The 17,598-nt window shown below is 43.1% G+C and overlaps 1 long non-coding RNA gene across 1 annotated transcript in view; it reads left to right on the top strand.

Annotated features, from left to right (window-relative positions):
• LOC135919312 (uncharacterized) overlaps positions 1 to 17,598 on the top strand; it is a 188,607-nt gene that overhangs the window by 136,913 nt on the left and 34,096 nt on the right. The window contains exon 2 of the long non-coding RNA XR_010569935.1: positions 8,151 to 8,244. This is a non-coding gene — a long non-coding RNA (uncharacterized lncRNA). The remainder of the gene's footprint in view (positions 1 to 8,150; positions 8,245 to 17,598) is intronic.

Genomic DNA, 17,598 nt, shown 5'->3' with positions numbered 1-17,598 from the left:
ACTACTAAAAATCTGAACATTTCAATAAGATAATTAAGACGGCTGCTGGCGAAGGTGCTGGATTGTCAGTCCATCACTTTTGAAGGCATTTCTGCATGACATGGCGACGTCTCATTGGATGGAACACGATGAAACAGCGCTAAAGAAGAACACAAAGAGAAGCAGAAATAGGACGGATTATATGCGCTGGCTCTTTTGCTAACATTACAAACATCTTGAAAACTTTATCTATGAGAGTATTTCTTTTAGAGCTTACAGAAACATTGTTACTCAAATGATTGCTACATAACAGAAACCAGTATATGCATTCAGTGATGTCACTTAATTTGCCTGTTGACAACGTGTTTTTGATCTTGCTTTATGTTCGCTATGCTTTGAAGTGTCTGTACTGCTCCCTGTCAAATGTTTGCATTGGGATGCACCTCTTCAGGCATTTTGCCTTTGCGCCGTTCTCCTGTGTACTTCTCTAACTGTTACACTTTGAATAAAGTTCAGTCTTCTTTTTTTACTACGTACGCGCTCATGGTGACATCCACGCAAGTGGTCGAACAAGACTGCAGCTCCAGATATTCCAACACTGCTTCTTTTGAAGGCATGGGAGTATAGCAGAAGTTGGCGCCTTTATGGAGCACCGGCTACTGCTCTTCGCTCGGCAAACAAAACGAATTACTAAAGGCATTGCAATACACTAAGTATACAATAAAAGAGCACAAAATCATGAATGTTGTGCACACAAGTCCAGGAAACCGCAAAATATAGCACCAGAACACGCACACTTCCACAGTCCATGAAAATGCGCAGTTCAGCTGTGCACACAATCGGGTCATAATTACACAGCAAAGCACATTACCGCAAACCATTATATAACTTAGTTCAACTTTCACGACGCATGACACGAGGATCTAAACCTACGTCACCATTCTATAAGGCGCGAGTTTTCGCACAATGCCGCTGATGGCGAGGTCCTACACCATTCTGTTGCTCCCGGTTTAAATCTGCTTGCTAGGCATTACGTGCTGACACGTGCGCTTACAATGCCCTATTCTTTTGTTAACTACGTTCGCACAATGGTTGTCGCGATACCATGCCGAGAATGCGCCAACAGGACCAAATAAAATGTTCACCATGCGAAAATGCAACGTAGGCAGAAGTGGCAACGCCAGTCGACCGAAACGCTGAATGGACGGACGCTTGCCGGCGCGTGCAAACGATCGCTTCCGGGCAATGCACGACGCTGCGGCGAAGTGCGCCGTGTAGGAGCGAGGCGCGCATACGTGCGCGTGAGATAACGCGTTTTTACCTGGGGCGCTGACGACGCCTGTCATTGGGAATCTAATTTACGAAGGGTTTTAAAGTGAATGGCTTCCTTTGTCTCTTTCGCGCGTTTTCGTGGTCGGTGGTGAGAATTTTACTGCAAATTTAAAAAAAAAACAAATAAGAAAGCGCCAATGCATAGGGTGCGCACTATCGCGCAAGCTTGCAACACAGCACATATGTTTTAAAGAGCTTTGGGGCGAAAATGATTGTTCGTGATCGAACACTTTCGAAAATTTCACGAAAGCAAATATAAGAGTAGGCATTGTTGTTTGAGTGCCTTCGCTATCTTTATTTAAAGATGAACATTAGTTCTGAAAGCGTCGAAAAACTGTTTTTGAGCTAGAAGACGCGGACAAAGATAAAAAAATAGGGGGGTGGGGGGGGGTGGAGGCAGGTACAGTACACATTAAGCGCTGCTTACAACTCATTTATTTCGAAGCAGAACATACGCAAATATACAAGACGCACTGTGGTGTTCGCACTTTCAGCGCTCACTATTCTTCACCTAAGCCCTTTCTGTGTTGGAAAGCGAGAGTGAATGCATGCTTACACAAGTGTAACTGCCTTATCGCCATGGTTCCGATCATCTCCCTAGTGCATTAGTCCTAGCCCCTACCTACGATTGAACATGTGATTAAATTCGGTCTTGCGAAAGCAATCCCTGCAATGCGGGAATATGCAGAAGCGGGGAATCTGCATTTTCTCATGCGTGTATTGCTACGTAATGATCTGTTTTAGGCAAGCTAGACAGGGTCCTCTTAAGCAAACTAGAAGATTTCAATGCTTTAAATGTTTTTAGATTCGTCGCCGATTTTCGGTGATTATGACAATACTTTTCTCCTTTTTGTGCATCAATTAGCTAACATTTTAATGATATTTAAGAAGGTTATAGGTGCCTCTAGAACTAACGTTTGAACTATGTGCAAACGACTCGATCAAGGTTTTATATCTCAAGCTTTATATTTTTAATGCCCACGTATGCGGAGTTGTGAGCCAGGAGCTGATAAACCACTTCTACCTTATAACACAACGCATTCGAATTTGGTCAAGGGCAGCATTACAAATCTATGCTATAGAAACGCTCTGAATAAGTCATGTCCCAGTATGCTTGATGTTTATTTTTCTAAGAAGGCGGAGCGTCTCAAGCCTGCAGGTTTTTCAGAACATGTGCTTATATCCGTAGCTGTAGAAATGCTGAAACAAATCAATAACAGCAGTGCTGGCATTTCGACAAACAAAATTTAACAGAGAAAGGCAGAATGTGCCTTGTATTGATCGGCTGTCACACAATCTGAAAAGGGTTGGTCAACGAGCCAGAGTAAAGGTGATGATGTCGGCGCCCACGAAGCCTTCACACCTATGCAAATATTACAGATCCCTCCAACGAGGGGCCGTCAGGATGCTCATCCAAACATAAACATCGATACGTCCAATTCAAACAGGACGTTATCTATCAGATCCCACTCTCTTGTCGGAAACGTTACATTGCTCAAACAAGGCGGTGCCTTAATGAAGCCGACGAGGGTGGCGATATGGGCCTGTTGGTTGGTCATTATGGAATGATATCTGGCGTAGCGCAGCAAAGCACGGACGTAAGAAAAAACCGCAGACGGACACAAGTGCTATCAACAATGACTTGTTGATATCGTTGTTGATGGCGTTTGTGTCAGTCTTACGTTTTTTTCTTGCGACCGTGTATTGCTGCGTTATACCATATATAATTTCATAGTGCCTTAATGAACCTATAAGGAACACAACTACGAATTTCAAAGAAAATATGACGGTCATCTTGCCGTTCACTGGAAGGATTGCATTTACAAGCACAATTCAACTGCAACTCCACTAGTAGCCCGTAGCGACTGCAAATGCACTAATGAAATGAATGAAGTCATGGCGATAAGATACAAGTTGGGTGACAATTCTGTAATCGTGCCTTCACTGTCACTTTCGAACAAATAAATTGCTTCCCTGAAGAAAAGTGCGCATACCATACCACACCATGTCTTCTAAATTAGCGCACCTTCTGTTTTGAAACCAATTCGCAATCCGCAACCTACTCGGCCGAAAATCATTACTTCTTAAACCAGACTGGAGTTGAAACCTTACGTGATTTGAGATCGTGACAGCCAATGAACTTCAAGAAATTCCTTCCTTATTGATTCGGTGTGTGCACCAGTTCAACAGGGCTCGCAGTTACACCGATTGATTGTGGGTCAATGTTCAAGAAACTGAAATAATATTTCATTCAAAAACACTTTTTTTGCTCCTATAAAACAGGAATAGATATTAGCGAAATACATATATTGTTGTCTTCGATGCTTTGCGTGAACCTTAAAAAAAAAAGGCAGGTTCTCGAAATTACTAAAATATTTTAAATATTTTTTTTATAGAACGTTTCCTCTATAACGTTTCATAAAACGTCCAGTGTAGAATGTTTTAGGCGGTGCTTGGTAATGGGCGCTTCAAGGCATGCCAATGAAAGGCACATGTAGATGTATTTTATTTCTATAAGTTATAAAAGATTTAAACTGTTCCAGTTTTCATGATGAATTTTATTACCTACACTATTTCATGTTCCACTATGCTGCTTATCTCGGCAACAACACAGCTCATAAGCTTAAGAAAAGAACACCGGTGACATCAATTTTTGTTTGACCTGAATTTAAAAAGAAACACAAGTATGAACGCACAACGTGTCAAACGCGAGGAGCATATTAATTACGAGCGACAAAATCCATCACGAACGCTCATTCGGGCTGGATAACTAAAGCGTAGGTATTTCGTTCTTTAGACGATATGCGAAATGTGAGATACTAAGAGGAGCTAGAGAATGTGTATATTGACCATTAAATGTACGGCTTTAACTTCGCAGTAGTACCGTCCAGTTTTGCATGTACAGTTGCCTTTCTTTTTTTTTTTCTTAGATGTAGCACGGGAAAATATATTCATTGTAAAAGATGGACAAATGCACAAGGATTGTGAAATCATAACAGGCTGTTTTGATAGGCTGCGCCAGAGGTACATTTTTTTTTTTTCATTTTAGGCGTAATACTGCTATAAGTGTGTATACTGGCCAGCACCAACTTACGCTTATGCAGAACTATTCCCACAGGCCAGCTGTGCATCGCGCACAGCTCACCGTCCACCGTTAAAGGTGGCATGAAATTAGCACTTCGGGGCTGATTGCGAGTCATTTTTGATGCGAGGGCCTCAGAAGTAATTATATTACTATTACAGGTCTACCGAACGAGCCACATTAAGCTCCTTTTTTCCTACAGGCTGAAGAGACGGTCTGGGTATGTGGGTTCGAATGCTTGTTAGATGTTTCCTTTAATAGTGATCCGTATATATACTGCGCAAAGGTAGGCGCTTGTCACTTAGGTGTGCTATTAGACGACTATTCGCCACTGTAGATACCTGTAATCACGAAGGGCCACTGAAACCTCTACATTTCCCCGCTTCGTAAGCTTCAACGATATAGTGAAAGTTTTCCAGCAAGAATTTACTTTTACGCCGCACATAGATGGCACGTGGACACGGCGTCGGATTGCGAGTCTGTATAGGAGAAAATAACTTGAAACCTTTGAGACTTGTTTCTGACTAAAGGATGTACACAGAATAAAGGGGCTCTGGCAGCAATCGAAGGAGATGATCCCCGTTTTAGTTTCCTGAGAGTGCTGCTAAAGCGCACAGCGTTGGGGAAGCACTCAGCACAGCTTTCCTGCGATGCACTCGCCTTCGCGGTGAGCAACAATGGCGGTACGGGTTGGCGAGACGATGGGATTAGTGTCCACGTGTTCTCTTTCTTTGCTCGCCAATCCGTCGCAAAAAGCACGCACAATGAAGTGCAATGCCGAGAGTGAGTTTTGTGTCCGCCACCCCCTCCCCCCTCTCCCGGCCATGCCTTCGCCTGTCTCCACTTGCTGCCAGTAAATACATCTGTGGTTTCACGGCACTTTCGATCCTAAGACGATTAGAGCAGAATCCTTTTGTTAAAGGAAGAGTTGTTTACCATCACAAATTCTTCCTGAGATGTGAAGGTGGGGGGGGGGCTAGTCAGTTATAGCAAGTAATATTTGTTCTCACAAATTTATCCGAGACGCGTAAAAGAAGAAGGTTCAATAGACGGAAGCAAAACATGTTTACCGTAACAAACTTAATCGAGACGAGCGGGAGGACAATAGTTTGATATGGCAAGGAATGTTTACTGTCGTAAACTCCTTTTTTTTTTAAATACTGGATAGAACGATTCAAGGTTAGGGTGTTTAGAGCTGCAATTTGGGCGAAATATAAACTTTTTTTATTTCTTATAATTGCACGAAAAAGCACGCACGAAGAAATACATTCTACATTGTTTCTTAAATACATGAGCCTAAGGTTGTGAGGTAATTAAATATTTTTTTTTACAAAGACAACTTAAGTACCATAAGTAACAATCATGGCTTTCATGGATATGGCATGTTTTGACATACTTCGTTGTATGTGTGTAAATAATAATCAATCTGTGGTGTGCGACACTCGAGGAATGTTTATACCCCAGTGGTTGTGCGTCTAAACGGGATCAGGCCCATCGTGCCCTACTTACCTTTCTAGAGTTAACTAACTTAGGTTCACGTTTTTAGCGTGAACATTCAACATTCTGTACCGTGTACCGTGCTTTTGTAGCGTGAACATTCAACATTCAGTGACCGGCCCTACTGTGTGTGATCTGCACTGTGTTCTACTTTCTTTAGATTTGTCCTGTTGCTCTTCCTTTCCTCCTTCCTCCCCTCCTTCCTATTTTCCATTTCTGTGTCGCTGTCACCTCCCTTCAGAAGAGTAGGCAGGCGTTGTGTCCCTCCCGGTGGCAGTTGCCAGCCTGCTCCTCGCTTTCCCTTTCCTGTTAACTGTGTATATGTGTTCAAAACAAATAATAATAGATAATGTGGCCGGAACATGGTGTTTTAAATCTTCACGTGAAGGACGTCAGCACGCTGCTGCGCCGCGAAGCTTCCTTTCCAAGATCTGTGCGAGCGAACTCCACAATGCGCAGTATGGGTCGCCTATCGAGCCCTGTTTTGATGTACGAGCAATGCTCAATGCTCAATCCTGCCCAAATTTTCAGCCAGATGACATTTTTTTTTTTCAGGTATGAGAACCTACACGATTTCGTGTTCTTCCTTGAGGTAGAAGCGCCTTAACTAAATTTATTTAAAGCTAAGTGCCCTTTATTATTTTCCTTCGCACAGTCACTTACATCGCTCCCGTGTTAAATATATAGGCGTTTTGTATTTCGACGTGGAACACGAGCCGGTACAACTGTCGATAGCTTCGCCTCCATTCACACTAAGACGTTCACGCAAAGGCGACATTCCTGCTGCACAGCAGCAGTTAAAACACGTGCGTCGTCGGGCGTTGTCGCCCCCGCGTATTGTTAGAACACAGTGCGTCGACTTCGACTGCAGTGCTAAACCTCTCTGTTTCTTTCAACGCTTCGACATGTTTATTGATTGACCTGTTCTGTGCACATTGCCTAGGCGCTTTCCACTGTACTCATTTTTTAAACTTCGTTATGTTTGAAATTGTTAAGACCTGAGAGTAGAACAAGCCTGCAACTTCCCTATCTCCGAATTTTGGAATAGTTCTACTACCAGTGCAAAAAAAAAATTGCCTGCAGCTTTTCAACAAACAGGCATTTGAGTCATAAGACGGATGGGTTAGGAAGCAAGTTCACACTTGTTGTACATGAAAGAAAGTTGGGGAAAAAACTGCAGAAACACAGTGAAAAACCGTGAGGGCACAGATCGAATAACACCAAAATAGGAGAAGCCCACTTTAGATGGGACGGAGCGTGGTTGGTTGCACCTGGCCGGTTCCTGACGCCTGCTTTTTTGGCAGCCGGCCATTTCATGCGGTAATCGATTTATCGACGTCGTGTTCGCGTACTGACAACACATCTGCGGAGATGAGAGAGACAAGGAAAGTCAGTGTTCTTGCAGGAAGCTTAGGCGGAATGACTTCTTGTTTCGTTCATGTTCGCGAGAAATACACGCGCTCAGAAAAGGACTGAAGACGACGGACACCGTATCAATTCAAGTAATAGTCCGCACCGTTATGTCTCTAAGTTTTTGAGACGAAGCGTACCGTATCTGCTGATGGCGTCCATGTGTGCGTGCGTGTGTAACCCGGTGTAGTCCGTGACTAGGCTAACCAGCCCACTCACCACATTATTGTTTATGTGACGTCATAACCACAGCACGTCAAAATTTCTCGCTCATCTACACCTGTATGCCGATAGTGCAGACTATCACAGCGATTCTATTTTCTGTTGCTCGGAAGGATCACTGCTTTTCTAGTTTTCTGCACTAAGTATTTCTGATCTTTTTCCTTGTTTGTTTGCCATCTTTTTCTCAACTACGCTTTTAACACCTCTTTCTACTAAGAAAGCAGTTGTGTCTTGAAACTTGGTCTACATTGCCTGTCCATATATTCCGTCAGGCTGGCAACGAATGTTGTCGCCGACGTGATTTTTGGCGTTGTCAGACCCGTTCGCCATCCCCAGCTTTATCATTTCCACAGCGCGAAGCAAAAACTTTGTCTCCAGTTCCAGCACCACTGAAATTCAAAACCTCTCACACTGCAGCAACGCTGCAGCAGTGGGTATCAGGTATGCTAACCATTGGGCTAACACTCATTTTTCTTTCTTTTTTTGCATGAGTACATAGAAAACAGACGTAGTGGTCTGCAATGCGCAACATGAACAGGCACCTAATATTGAGGCAGATAAACATATGCATCCAATAAAAACGCAGCAATGCTGGGTAATTACTGCAAGATATTATGTTTTTACGCAGGGTATCAGAGTGGCGGCATCTGTGCCTATATTCCGAAGGCCAGTGCAAGCACTATTGCACCCATACAAGCACTACTCTACAAGGATGACAATGAGTGAGTCAACTATAAATTGGTCTCGAAAATAAGGTGGAATGTTGGCGTGCGATTCCGTGAATATTTTGCTTTTGAAAACAGTGTCGACGACGCAAACGACGCGTGCGGGTCAACGGTCAGCCAACATGATTTGGCATGATTACCCTCAAACATAGCACGTATTCCAAATAGAATAGTCAAAATCAATCGAAACGCAGCCCAAAATATGGCGATTGCTTGAATATAAGAATTTCAGCATCAACCTCGTCAATGCCATCAATGACGTCGCAAAAATTACGCCACATAGCTTCTGACAAAATAACCCACAGTACTCGCAGCCACGAAGTGCCCAATGTAGCGACACTGAAATGTGCAAGAAAAATAAAAAAAATAAACATTCCCTCAGATCTCGTATGTGGCACTGCTTTATTTTGCTCGTGACATTAGTCAGAGAAGAATTTTTGGCCTCAGAGTTGAGGGTCAGGGCAATCAAAACATTTTCGAGCCTGAAAATTCCGCAAGCAGTGTTTAAATAGCAACTGCCTCATCACGGGGGGCTAAAACATTAATTTACACAAATACTTAACCTAAAAATGGTGTAAGAAAACTTTATGTTTAAAGGTAATCTCAAGTACCCCGCTCTCCACATACCGGAATAGGCACACGCTGCAAGTTGTGCAACTGAATTATTCAAATGTAAAATTTCACCATTTTAATAACACCTTCCGAAACTTATTACATTAACGAATAAGTTATCTCACAATCAAAACCCACAAAACAAACAAAAGTAAAATATGCTTCAAGATTACTTCAATTAAATATATTTGATTGAACCTCTCTAATGATAAGGTCAGCTTAAGCCTTTGGTCAAACACTGCGAACACAAGAATTCATAAAGCTATAGATTTGTTCTAAATAATTCTAAACAACGTAAACGTGGCGAGCCTGAGAGTGCTAATGTCTGTCCATGTATTTAGAATTCCACAGAACGCGTTACAGCTTCATGCCATACAGAAAGTAAGGGCAGTATAAGGTAAAGCTATGGGATTCGGATTTTATTCCAATATCACGACGTCAAATTTAGTTCACTGTTGACCCAAGCATGGAGCGGTGACCCGCAGAATTGTTTGAGCAGCCCAATCAATGCTCTCCTCGTTTATGGCAGATGCCTTTTATTTGGTTTGAAAGCAAATAGCATTGCCTACCTCGACAGGTTTTGACAAGCGTCGCCTACCTCGACAGATTAGCTGACAAGCGGCGAGAAGCGCGCAGCAGTGAAGAGGGTGCCGGTGGGTCTGAGCTAGTGCAATGAAAGTAGGTAACCGGACGAGTAGGGCGGTGCTGGCGCCCGTGATTGGTCTACTTCCACTTGCTTAGCTTGCGGTTGCTGGTCAAAAATCGGGTGGCGTGCCACGAAATTATAAGAATGCCGCCAAAACGGATTCGCAGCGAAGAAGATTTGGTGAAGCAATACCGTATGGGCACCGAAATAACTTGGCGACATTACACTGCATGGCAATTTTTTTATTATTATACGCACGTTTTGCTGGACAGCTCTTAGCAGCCAGTGCGAGACCGATCGGTGGGCAGGCATTGTTTACTTCTTGCGGAACGGGCCCAGCCGCCCGCTGTTCCGGAAAAAATGCGTTTTTGTTCAGCGTATCAATGCATTTTTATTACGTACACGTGCCACTTCAACGGTGTCAGTTTTCGCGTTTTTTTTTCTCTTCGTCGCATGACAGGCAGGGGAAGTGGGCGTTGCCCTTGGGGAAGTGGGCGTTGCCCGTAAACGCTTTGACCAATCGCGGAGGGCTAATGAGGAAAAAAAGAAGTAGAATTCTAAATAATTATTTTTCATTTTGTTCGTCCTAATCTTGTATAATAAATGTGTACACGTCATCTCAAATTGGGAGCTTTCACGTTTTCGCGACGTCGTGTGACAGACAGGCGAAGCGGTGATGGCCCTAAAAAAGCTTTTGCCGATGGATGGTTAGTGGCAGCAATTCAAAGAATAAATTCGGAACAGCCTTACGTTACAGCACCCCAAAAGTGCGTGCAGTGCAAAGAAGATAAAGCCCCAAACTGTTTAGCTAAATTCCACGTGTCATTCTATATTATTGCAATATTTATAATCATCCCTTAGAATATATATTCTGTATATAATTTCCTTAGGTTTCTTACTTAATATTCATAGATAATACCACCGCGCGCATTTTATACACCAACCAAAAAAATCTTAGCCGGTGTCTTCTTATGCACTCACCCGTAACGGGTGAGCGAAGTTATTTGAGGACAAAGCAAACAAGCAAAAATAAGATGGTCATCTTTACTAAGCAAAAACGCAGCTGTCACAGAACATGAAATCAGAGCATGTAAGGAACCATTGTTGGCCGTTCTTTCGCCCGTCGTTTTCGCTTGTGCATGCTCTCTGCAGTGCTAGGTCCACAATAATGGGAGTATCGCGAGGCATTTCACATTTCAGACTCTCGGCTCGAGGATATCAAAAGGCGCTTTGCACAAGCGCGAAGATTCGCGAACTTCCTGGCAGCAGAAAACTAGTTCAGATAGAGCTACCAAAGTGATACCCTGTGCTTGCACGGAACATATCCCATGCCTTTTGATTGTTTTTCTCATGATTTACATACAACGCAGTGTAATGTCCCACACATGTTTCACTTATCTTGAGGGATGCATTACCGGTTTCCGAAATTCTTTGTCACAGGAATGTTTTTTCTTCATCGACGGCTCATTTTGTTTTCTTTTTTTTTCTCTGCTTGAGAATGCCTTTTTTTTTCGCTTGAGATTTCAATGATAAGTGAATGAAACAAAGTAATTTGGCCAGTCAGTAACCCTGTAATCATCTACCATTTTTGCGTGCAAATGGCTCTGTGAATTAGGGTTCTCGTTTTGCGACTGCTGCTGTAGCCTTATTGCCACTGCAGCTGCTGTGACCTTATGTACGTAGTGAATGACGAACTGCGACAGCTGCTGGGTGTGCTCCAGAGATGGCCCTGGTTTGTAGGCGGCCCTGTCGTGCAAAGCGGCCACTTATTAATAAAGCATCTTCCATGTCGGCAAGCTTCTGCACAGAGCAGATAGAGAAACAGAAAGAAAAAAAGACATGTAACGAATGACTGCAGTAGCCATAAAAAGTGCGCCTGCTGCAGTTCCACACGCTGACTACCATGATCGTAAAGGCTATGCATTAGCCCCGTTCGTGCTAGACTACCATCAGGGCAAGGGTTGCCCGCTGATTGAAGGGCGTGTTCGCGCAACCTGACGTGGTGGCTGCAGAAAGCGTTGTCAGGAGGCCCGCTTTTACATTTTTTAAGGCTGTCAGGTTCTGCAGAAGGCTCTGCTTTTTCTCTTATGTGTTGAGCATTACTTGCCCGGGAAGCCTTCGTACAAAATGCAAGTAATCACCTAGAACAGCTAGCCAACGACAAGCTTAAGCTACTTTTACCTCATGGGTTTGCGGCTTATCAAGAGCCACGTCTCTTACAGCTACATAAACAATGAATAAATCACAGTATAGCACGTTTTTTTTTTACTTCCACACACTGGCAGCCAAGCACACACAACTGAGGTGCCATTTAGTTATAACTAAAGCGAGAAAATTGCGGCTTTTCGTTCCATCTTCGTCCAGTTTGTATCGTGTTTTTACAAAGACTGTCCGCGGTGCAACTGTAGAAAACAGAATTACTTTTATATGGCTTAGCTGGTACATATATGAAATGATTAAAGAGCGTAAAAAGAAGGAGACAGGACACGAAACAAAGCCCTGTGTTTTTTACCCTTTCCTCTCGTGCTGCATCTGTTTTTCTCTTCTTCTTTTGCGCTCTTTATTGATGTCATATAGAAAACATTATTTCTTCATATTTCGCGAGAGCTCCGAGTCACGCAGTTCTCGCGGTTTTTACTCTCTGTTTTTACTTTCGATGACAATGAATTGCACTATACTGAGAAACGGAGGGAACAAAAAAATACAGGGATATTGTCTCCCACATAAGGAAAGGATAGAGAGAAGTATAAATGAAATGGTACAGTCAGATCACGTGCACCGTAGAAGGCACAGCAGAACGAAAGACACCGCTAACAAAACATTCTGCCTTAGTGACACACACGGTCGTTGTAGATGGTACGTCAAACTGATCGTGCTGTCTACTGCGCGGATCCAATTTGCAGACGTTTTGTCGGCTTAAAAGCGAGGTGTCGTCAGTGTCCTTGCACCCATGTTGCCATTATAGGAACAACCTCCAATACACGTTGCAAGGTTTCTTTTGCGAATACCACTTGAATATTCACTACACGGAGGTTTCTATGGGAGATAACGAATGATCCATTTATTCTTGCACAGTCGAGTGGGCGGGCGTCTAAGGGCCTCGACAACAAAATTATACCTCAATCATTGAAGAAGGGCCTAACTCAAGCACTGTGGCTACTTCCGTCGACGCTTCTCACTTTCCGGCAGAAGTATTCAGTGAAGTGAACAAGGCTCACGGACACGGCCGAGTTACAATGGTACACAAAAACACAACGCCACGTGTGTCTGTCTGTTCCTGACCATCGGGACCATCGTTTGCGCGGGCGATAAAGGTAACAGTAGCGCTCTTAAAGTTGGTCAGCTTTAGTTCTCTTTTCCCTTCATGGGTTCTCCTAGACCTCCTCCCTCCCCCCTCCCCCCCCATGCCTTCTTTAACTGGAAGGAATCTGGTCATTTATTAAAGATTTGTGCTTGACATGATTTTGGCTTCTAGCGCGAAGTGAAACACGGACACAGAAAGGAGCAGAGATTTGTTACCGTACCAACTCGCGCAACTGTCTATCCATTTGTGCTTGATACTGGCGGGGGCTTAAGACGGCCGCATAACATTGCAACACTTCAAGTTCAGGTTTTGGCGCAGCAAGATCGCTAATACTTGTTGCATTTTTGGTAGGATCCAGAGCTGGACACGTTTTCACGAGTATCTTCTTTGTGCGCGAATATTCAAATTTTCTAATGCGAACCGAACAACCCTCGCTATTTGACACGAGAATTGTCGAATATATTTGTCGAATATTCGTTTCTCTCGAATGTTGAAGGGAGGACACTTATTAGAGTCTTGAGTGAGGGAGGACGATAAAGGTGACGAGCGTTTTGAACAATTCTGAGGCAGGAGAGCTGCAGTTACTGCACATTGGCACTAGTTCCTGAGTTCCTGAGTGACCGTACGAGGCTCTAGATAGTTTCCAGCTGCTCAAGTAAGAAGTCATTGGGAACTGCAAAAGTGAACTTGTTGCATAGACTTAGTTTTTGAACAATCTCCCCATCTTCCCATCCTATCAAAACAATGTGTATTGCTGCAGGACGACGCTTCTTTCCTACAACGAACACAACACTGTACGTGTATCTGGTGACACGATATTAACGTGTCTCGTTACCGTCATTTCCACGGTGACCCGGGTAACTGAAAGCAGTTGTTCTCGTTTGCAAGCTTCTTAAAGGTGTGTACGTCGAAGTTATGAGAGTATTAGATGCATGTGTGAAATAACGTATACAGACGAGCTTCATTTTTACCCGAGGTACTCAGCAAGATTGACATTTCACTTGGCGAAGTAAATAAAAAAAATTTGCTATCCCATATCCCATTAGATATTCGGAGGTAGTTTTTCTTGAACATTCCTCTTCAATTTGATTTGGCAATTTCACTATTCGAACACTCCTCGTTTTTTTTTTTTTGTCACAGAATGGCTTGCAAAAATGCATCGAAATAAGCAACATTTTGGCTCAGACCTTCAGGATAACTTGACTGAATGAGTCAGTGCTTTATGTGTTGCGTTTAAGAAGCGTTGCAGCTGTCCATTGAAGAGAATCTGCAAGGCTGGTTCTCAATGCATTATTCCGTTCTTTCCATCGTTTCCTCACTTCCTTTCATAATTACAGCCGTGTTGATCACGCCACCTGTTCAGCACCAGGCAAGATCCGAGATACTCGATCAGCCATACGTGATCACAACAAGCATTTGATATTTTCTTTCGCAACAATGTGCCTACAGACGTCCTCTGCCCTCTTGCTTTCATGCCAGTGGCGGCTTTCATCCATAATGAAGCACTTGCGTGCATGATGGCGTAATGGCAGCGAGTACTAATCAAGAGAGCTTCGTGTTGAATAGCACAGGGCGAGCACAGGCACAGGAAGAACATAAGGACAGATGTACGAGCCTAGATGTCTACCACGTTAACCAAGATAAAAACGCAGTGTAACGCTCGCGCAAAGAAATAATTACGCCTGCCACTTGGGAATGAGCGGCTCTTAGTCGTCTCTGTTTCCTTGCCGAGGATGGCGAAATTAGCCGAGAAGCTATCTCCGCAAGTAGCAAGTTACTAGGCTACCGCGCACTTCGCTGCTTTCGGGAACACTAGCCTCAACAGAGAACGATGTTATGAGCTAACTAATGCCCCGCGAGTTCGTCCTTGTTTGGAAGTGCTCCGTGTTTGTGGACGCTAACGCAGGAGGCGACTGTGTACTTCTCAGCGGTGTTTGCTTATTCGCGCTAACTCAATATGACTTCTGGGTTCTTTTCTCTTTTTTTTTCTTTGCTCGGTTCTTCATTCGCAAGGCGTGTCACGCCGTACGTGTGTTATCAATGTTCGCCCCTCCGGACTATCGTGTTCGCTCAGTTGAAATTTTGAGCCGTGTTTCATGCTGTAATCGGTTGGAATATTCATGCACGCAGGAAGGAATGATTAAAGCGGGCTTTTCCACTCAAACAGTATTATTGTGGAGAAGAAAACCTGACAAACGTCTTTCCCACAAAAAGAGAGCATTGATTTCAAGGAAAGTACTTACTTGGCCTTAACTTAATTCACGTCATGACGAACAGTGGAGTGCACGGGAAGCGAGAATGGGTAGTTAGACAAGGGAATATTGCTGTAAATAATTTTCACATTAGCTACTTGTGTCTTTTTGGGGCTTCTAATGTCGCGCTGTCACTGTGAATGATATCGACTTTACTTATAGCAGATATTACATGCTCACTATACGACGGCATGCGGCACAAGCGACAAAGCAAAGTGGAAACTAGCACGTTAAAATGAATTAAGTCAAGAGCAAGTTCAACATATTATGCCTCCTTTCTGGCTTCAACAGTGAACTTTTGGTGCTGAACAGTTTTCAAAATGTTCTGCGTCTGCGCTATTTCTTATCGTGAACACAAGGAAGGCAACGAAATGCCTTATGCATCTACTGCAGAAGTAACCCCAGTTAATAGCGACCATACCACCGCATCGGTGGCGCAACTGATTTTGCCAGTGCTTTTCGCAACTCTTAAGGCAAGCCTATCTGCTCTGCCGAAAGCAAACAACCTACCAGAATTGAAAGCCTTGTTGCCTCTGGAAGTACTATTGTGTCAATGATCTGGGCTAAAACTGCGGCAAGCAATTCCTGAATAACCGCTACAAAAGTATCTCCATATTTCAGTGGAATTACAACAGTCTTCGAAGGAAGTGGACTGACTTTCGCAAACTGGTTGTACAATACAGCTTTCCAGTACTTTGCAATCAAAAGGCGGGAACCAGCGACGATTTTAGCCTCTCCAATTATGTGATATACAAGACGTATGGCAAGCACACCTCAAACATGATGTGGTTCCGCTTCCAATATGAAAGAATGAATTACTTTGCATTGTAAGGGCAATGTCATTCAAAATCTGTGGAAATACGTGGTTTGACCAGAATTCTAAGATCTCGGATTTGTATCATATTGATCTGTTTATTGAATCCAAATTTTCATTTTCATTACACAGAACTACGGAAACCCTTATTCATCGATTAAGGCTAGGCTCTCCCTGCACAAAGCATTTCTTACACAGAATTGGCCGAGCGGAAACCCCCGAATGTGATTGTGGATTTGTAGACGTGGATATATATCACTTCCTTCAAGATCGCGCACATCACGACACACCATCACGACACGCCGACTTAAATCAGACCTAATTACATTAGACCGCAGGCCTTTTAGTTTAAAGGAACTTTTGGGTCCTGTGTCAACAACGGCCTTGCAAAATAGCGCTTTAAAAGCATCAAAAACTTTTCTCGAAGACAGTGGCATTGTTGGCCGTTATTAATGTTTTTAATGTTCCTTTCAATTCAATGTCGCTGTATGTATGTATGTACGTATGTATGTATGTATGTATGTATGTATGTATGTATGTATGTATGTATGTATGTATGTATGTATGTATGTATGTATGTATGTATGTATGTATGTGTGTGTATGTATGTATGTGTGTATGTATGTATGTATGTATGTATGTATGTATGTATGTATGTATGTATGTATGTATGTATGTATGTATGTATGTATGTATGTATGTATGTATGTATGTATGTATGTATGTATGTATGTATGTATGTATGTATGTATGTATGTATGGGTGTGTATGTATGTATGTATGTTTGTATGTATGTACGTGTGTGTGTGTGCGTGCGTGCGTGCGTGTACGCGTGTTTGTGTATGTGGATTATGTTGTGACTATATGTGATAAAGCATTTACACGATGTATGCACCACCAGTAGACTGTATTAGGTGACAGTATCATTTGTATTTTTGAGACTTTCTTCTACGGACCTGTGGAGTCATATAATTTGTGTATTGTATGTACCATGTATTTCTTACGTCATAGTGTTACTGTGAAAACGTTGCTTGACAAGTACTGGCGCTTTATGGAAAGGTTATTTGATATATAATCTTGAACCCTGTATGTTGTGGGCTAGACCCATTCGAGAGCTAAGGAGTAGCCGGCGCCTTAAATTGTGCATCGACATATCCTTATATCCTATCAATAAAAAAATTCCAGCACTGCAAGGAACGAAAGACTAGAAAGAAAGCGAGCCGGCCCTTCTTCTCAAGTTTTTTCCTTCCTTGCAGCGCTAATATACATTCTTCGCTATTAAGTCAGCACGCCCAGTAACAAACTGTACTGATCAAGGAAGGCATTTGAGGAGTCGAAGGGAGGATAAGTGAGGTAAAGTGTTCATAACAGGCCTCATATTTACTTCGCAATGCCTCGATTAGGTGACTGCAGAAATACGAAAGATGCACTGTTAGGCGTGGACTACAATACCATGTGCGAATAAGCAACATGAAGATATCGAGGCTTAGGTAGTATAGGAAGCAATGCAATGCGCTGACGAAACTGAGAGGTACCGTCTTTGGCCCACGCATCATACTGACATAGACGTGTTTTTACAAAGCTGCGAAAGTTATGTTTGTCGCCGTAAACCTGCTTACCATTGTTCTCGTCGTTGCGCATTTTTTAGCTTCTCAAGAAGCGAGTTTTGTGGTTTTTCCCACTTGACATGCGCACACCCTCGTGCTGAGTCATGAATCATGAA

The sequence above is a fragment of the Dermacentor albipictus genome, chromosome 2 (genome assembly GCF_038994185.2).
Source record: "Dermacentor albipictus isolate Rhodes 1998 colony chromosome 2, USDA_Dalb.pri_finalv2, whole genome shotgun sequence".
NCBI classification, from domain to species: domain Eukaryota; kingdom Metazoa; phylum Arthropoda; class Arachnida; order Ixodida; family Ixodidae; genus Dermacentor; species Dermacentor albipictus.
Note: the sequence above shows the minus strand (reverse complement) of the source record. Positions and strands in the feature narration are given on the sequence as shown.